At 37.5% G+C, this 6,406-nt stretch overlaps 1 non-coding gene across 1 annotated transcript; it reads left to right on the forward strand.

The window, feature by feature from the left end:
- Positions 1 to 1,234: 1,234 nt before the first annotated feature.
- LOC122025842 lies at positions 1,235 to 1,340 on the forward strand. Its single transcript, XR_006123867.1, has one exon. It is a non-coding gene; the product is annotated as a small nucleolar RNA R71 (small nucleolar RNA).
- Positions 1,341 to 6,406: the final 5,066 nt, after the last annotated feature.

A 6,406-nucleotide genomic window follows, 5' to 3' on the forward strand; every position in this document is an offset into this window, starting at 1 on the left:
TACTAACCTTACTTTGTTGAGAAATACCTGAAATTTCTAAACATGTAGATGTGACTTCCTCTGAATCAAATGATGGTTCTGGCTCTAGCTTAGGTGTTGATGATATCAATGATGGTGATTCTCGAGACTCTACTAGCTCTGTATAAGTCCCTACACATTGTTCCACAACATGATCAATTCTTAAAACCTCTAAGAGTTATCTTGACAAAGGTGGTGATCCTTGAGATGCTGCTTCCACAACACAGCTCCCTACACATTCTTCCATATCATCATCATCAACACATACATCAAAAAATAAACCGACATCTATGTCCTCAATAGGAGAATCAATAACAAGAGGATCAATAACTTCACTTGCAGTTTTAAGTTGATCTACCACATCACATTCATCATCTGAAAATTCGATGTCACTATAACACCTTATAAAATTTTGAGATAGATCTGAAAACTTATTTACCACTACATTATCAATAAAATCCTCATCTGAAAAATCTTCATCTTCATATATATTCAAAAATCTACACTCAACCATATTAGTGTCACAGGATTTGCCGAAGTCTTTATTTTCATTGACCCCCACTAACCTTTGTGGAAAAGGAACCCTTAGTGAAGGTCCTGGGAAAGACTGAACTCCCTTTTTCCCAAATTCCCTTTAAGCTTTTGGAGGAGGTCCAACTTGCTTATCTAATGTTGGTGTGATTAATCGTTGAGGGAAAGGTACTTCTGGCCTTTGGGAACTTCCCAGAGAAATGGAACTGAGTTCTTGTGATCTTCTATTATTCTTCTCCTCAATTCTAAACATGTCGTTCTTCAGAAGTTCTTCATGATTTTTTCCACTTCTCAACCCAACATCATCACACTTTTCATTGGATCTTGACTGTGTAGGAGGGGGATCTTCTTTAAACCATTTTGAAACAATACTATCAAGCTTTGCCCCAAATGTTTGAACTCCTCACTCTGTGACTTGTGAATTTCAACATTTTTAGGTGGTTGAATTTCATTTTGTTTGACAGGCTCTCTTACATTTATAGCTTGCACTTTTTGAATATCTGAGGGAAATTCCATCCAACTTTTGTTCGACCATTCATGGAGGTTCAATGTCACTTGATCAATTAACGAATAATCTTCATCTACACTTTTGTCCATAAAAGAACCTCCAGCTGATGAATCCAATAAAGTCTTGTCTGAGAAAGAAATTCCCCCATAGAATATGTGCAAAATCAACCATTTTTCAAAACCATGATGAGGGCACTATCTTTGAAGACTCTTGAATCTATCCCATGCTTCAAATAATGATTCTCCATATGCTTGAGAAAAATTTGTTATGCAATTCCTCATATACACCGTTCTACTTGGAGGGAAAAAATGATTCAGAAATTGCTTCTCCAATTATTCCCAACTTGTGATGCTTTGAGGACAGAGAGAATATAGCCAAGTCTAGGGATGGCAATGGGTCGGGTTCGGGTCGGATTCTATATCCTCCGTACCCATACCCATCGGGTATAGGATATCCAATGGGTATACCCATACCCATTAAAGGACCGGATATATTCTATACGTGTAATTTTTCTTCTTTCTATCGAGCTATTATCATTCAACAAAAACATATTAAAATTAACATCCTATTAAAATATATATATATAATTAAAAAAATAGATTAAACATCTATATAGGCCTACTAATATCAACAAAAAATAGTAAGTTGATTTTAGAAAAAGAAAATTTTCTTTAATATATGTATATATATTATTTAATCGGGTATTCGGGTCGGGTATCGGGTATTGATAGTCCCTCCATACCCTCCTCCATTCGGGTCGGATGTCGGATCCTCCATCGGGTTCGGGTGGAATTGCCATCCCTAGCCAAGTCCTTGCTTTATCCTTGATACTGAAAGGAAATATCATCAATCGAACTGCATTTGCTGATACTCCTTCACATTTCACCAAATCACAAATCTCTAAAAATGTTTCAAGATGTAGATAAGGACTTTCTGATACTTCTCCTCCAAATTTGTGACCTTGTATCATGAAAATTATCTCTGGGTCTAGTTGGAAACTTTCTACTTCAATTTGAGGTTGCACAATGGGAGATAAAAATCTTGCAAAAAGGGTGTAGAAAAATTTCTCATGGTCCTGCTTGACATGTTAGTGCTCATGGATATTCAAAAAGAAAAAGAAAATTATAAGAATAAAAAACAAGAAATAAAATGCAATATGAAAAGCAAGAAAGCAAATGCAGAATTTAAATTGCAAGAAAGAAAGTGCATAATGAAAACAAGAAAGAAAAGATAAAAGAAAAAAAAATGTCTAGAATAATTCATATGCTAAAAATTGCAAGATATGTTTACAAAAGAAAAGAAGAAAGAAACAAGATCAAAAGAGAAAACAGAGAAAAGTTAGATTAGAGTACTAGAAATCAAGAATGCAAAGTTAGAATTAGAATTAGAATTCCAACAAAAAGAGTTGTCAAGAATGTTATTCAAGAAAGGAAAAACTTACGAAAACAGAATTCTAACAATTAGTTATAACTATGCAAATCAAAAGAAAAAAAGAAAATTATGTTTAGTCTAACTCAATCGATAATTCCTAATGTTATAGCGCAGTCCCCGGCAACGGCGCCAAAAACTTGTTACGCTCCGCAAGTGTACGGAAATGTCGCAAGTAATATAAAAGATTATCGTATCCACAGGGACTGGAATAAGCACTAAAAATGTCTCAATGCGAATTAGCTAAACAACTATCCAATCGTTTCAAAAGCAAAGTAAAGGTAAACAAATCTAATATTAGAGATCAACAAACAAGAGTTTAGTGTTTTGGGTTATGATAAAGGGAGATTCTAGGAGTTTCGGTTTCTTTGTAAGATTTCTTGAATGTAAATGGTTCACCAATTCTTATTCCTCAATTGCCAAACATGTAGAAAGTTGCCGGTTCCCTCTTGCAATAGACAACCGACTAAGGACTGAGAAATGTATCTAAATAGGATTAATTAGACATGAACCTACGTTGTCCTTACACAGAAGCGCACCTATTACTATGCCTTCCTCGGATATCAACATAGAAGCCCACAACTTATTAATCTATAAAGATACAAGAAGCTAATCATAGAATCCATCCTACTCTCTTGAATATTCCTATTTCCTCTTCAAGATTATCTCTCAAACGTCCTTACACGGGCTTGCACCTGTCACGTGGATCCCTCGGATGATCGAGTGAGAGTTTATCCTTACCAAGTCCATAAGAAATCCAAACAATCAATCAAGAATGAGAATTAAGCATAAACCACCATCAATCATTCAAGATCTAATTGATACAAGCAAGATAATGTCATTGAAACAAGAAAATGGCAAATCCATAAGAGATTACATCAATCCATCATACAAATACTCCCTTAATCCTAGAATACAAGATCTACTCCATGAATCGAGGAAGAAAACCCGAAAGAATAGAGATTACAAGCACTCCTTGAATCCCCAATCCAAGAAAACAAGAAGAGGGGAAAAGAGAAAACTTATCTACGAAGAAGCCTTGTCTTCGGATCCAATCCTCGCTCCGGAGCCGGAATCGCCAAGAACTCCCCTTGAATCGCCCAGAAATCCTCCCAAGAATGGGAGGAAACCACCAAATCTTGCCTTCTCCCAAAGGGGGAGAGATCCCCTTTCAATTCATGAAGAAGGGTTTAAATAGAGGAGGGAATCGGGCGCCACACGGCCCCGTGACACGGCCGTGTGAGATTCACACGGCCATGTCCAGTTCCCTCTCTGCCAAACCTGCACGGCCGTGTGACTCCACACGGCCAGAACCCTTCTGCTCTCTGGAAATGCTACACGGCCGTGTGGTGCACACGGCCACAACCTGCTTGGTCTCTGGAAGTCTCACACGGCCTTGTAGATCCACACGACCATGTAAGGCTTCTGCTCTGGTTGGCTTCAAATCTTGACACGGCCGTGCGAGGTTCACACGGCCATGTCATCTTTCTCTTCTGTTGGTGCCAAACTCCACACGGCCCGAGCTCCATACCAGTGCAAGGCCGTGTGAGGTACACGGCCCGGTGCTTTCTCCCTTCGTCTCCTCCAATGCATGCCCAAAGATGTAGATTCTTCACCAAATCGACTCCTGTGTACAGAAAATGCACAAAAAGCAGATCTCCGAACCAAAAGAGTAAATATGCTAAAAGGAAAGCTGGAAGTATAAAAATGCATAGATCAAGCATGCTCAAAGTATGTAAATGTGCGTAAAAACATGCATAAAAGAGTATATAATCTACGCACATCAGTGACTCATATTTGGATGAAAGTCAATGCGATGGATGTCATGGAAGAAAAATTTGTTAAAATTTTTCGTAATAAAATTATATTACGATTTTATATAACAGAATTCTATTACAGTTTTTCATAAGAGAATTTTGTTGTGATTTTTCGTAACAAAATTCTGTTACGATTTTATCGGGTATGAGGTTTATGTACTATTTATAGGGATCATTGTAAACTTATTATAAAATCACAAGAATCATGGAATATAATTCAATTGTGTAGAGAGAATTCTAATAAAACTTTGGCCGTTTTTGTGAAATAGGCACGCTGCTGAACCACGATAACTCTTCTTCTTTCTCTTCTTCTCTTTCTCTTGTTTGCTCCTTTTGTGTGTCTTTATCTCGTTGTTTCATGTGACCTCTCTCTTTCTTCCTTTTCTTCCACATTAGAGGTTGAGAGGGTTGCCCCTCTTTGAGCAACAATTAGTATAAGAGCTATAGGTTTTGGCGGATTTCTTCAACATGTCAGGGATGACTTCTGCGAAGTTTGATATGGTGAAGTTTGATGGAACCGGGAACTTCGGATTTTGTTAAAGAATGGTCAAGGACTTGTTGGTGCAACAAGGCATGGTGAAGGCACTAGGAGAAAGGAAATAAGAAAACATGGAGAGATCAGATTGGGAAGAACTTCAGGCGAAGGTAGTGGTAACAATAAAGCTTTATCTTACGGATGATATGATGCACCATGTCATGAATGAAGAGTCACAAGTGGCAGTTTGGCAAAAGCTAGAAAGTCGGTACATGTCAAAGTTTTTGACAAACAAGTTGTATCTCAAGTAGAAATTATTTGGATTGAAGATGACAGAAGGAACCGATCTAAGCCAGCACATCAACGTATTTAACCATATTATAAGTGATCTAAAGAGGTTGATGTGAAGATAGAAGATGTAGACAAGGCGTTGATGTTGTTGAATTCTCTACCTTCTTCTCCTATATACGAGAATTTGATTATTACTTTGATATAAAGTAAGGAAACTCTCAAATTGGAGGAGTTCATAGGTGCATTACTAGGTTTCCATCAAAGGAAGAAAACAAGCGATGAAATTTCTCAATGAGAAGGACTTGTGGTAAATAGCAACCAAGAGCGTGGTAAGAGCAAATCTCGACATTGATCGGGTAACAACAACAAGGCTCGTTATAAGTCAAGAAGGAAGAAGATGATCACGTGCTATAAGGGTGGAGGCAAAGGTTATATTAAAAGAGATTGTCCAGAGATAAAGAAACATGTTACAGAAACCAAAGGTGGTTCGGCAAAATCCGCAAACATAGTTGAAGAAGAAAATTCAGAGAGCGGTGATGGAGATATGCTATTAGTTATGTCGAGTTCAGAGCAATTGACGGATGCATGGATCTTAGACTATGCATGTTCATATCACATGACTCTAAACAAGGAGTGGCTTGACACCTATAGGACAGTGGATTCTGGTTCAGTGTTGATGGGAAATGATGCATCATGCATAGTTATCGGTATAGGGAACATCAGAATCAAGATATTTGATAGTGTGATTAGAACCCTATGTGATGTTAGATATATACCAGAGCTAAGGAAGAACTTGATCTCACTTGGCACACTGGATGATATTAGTTGTAGTTATAAATCAGTAAGCGGGGTGATAAAAGTCAACAAGGGAGCTCTGATGGTAATGAAAGGATAAAAGTTAGCATAGAACATCTATAAGTTGATAGAGACTATAATTATAGGTGGAGTCGCCTTGGTAGAGTCTGAATCAGACAGTACTGTCTTGTGGCATATGTGGCTAGGGCATATAGATGAGCGTGGGATGTTAGAACTTCACAAGAAAGATTTGTTAAAGGGTGTCAAGATGTGCAAGCTTGAATTATGCAAATTCTATGTTCTTGGAAAACAAAGCAAAGTGCAATTCAAGATGACATCAAACAAGATGAAGGGGATTCTGAATTACGTACATACGAATCTCTGAGGACTAACCAATATAGTATTACATGGAGGGCACTTGTATTTTGTGAGTTTTACTGATGATTACTCATAGAAAGTCTGGGTATACTTTATACGACAAGTCAGAAACTTTTATAAAGTTTAAATTATGGAAAATTGAAGTAGAGAACTAGACCAAAAGGA

This window comes from Zingiber officinale, chromosome 9B (genome assembly GCF_018446385.1).
Source record: "Zingiber officinale cultivar Zhangliang chromosome 9B, Zo_v1.1, whole genome shotgun sequence".
NCBI lineage: Eukaryota > Viridiplantae > Streptophyta > Magnoliopsida > Zingiberales > Zingiberaceae > Zingiber > Zingiber officinale.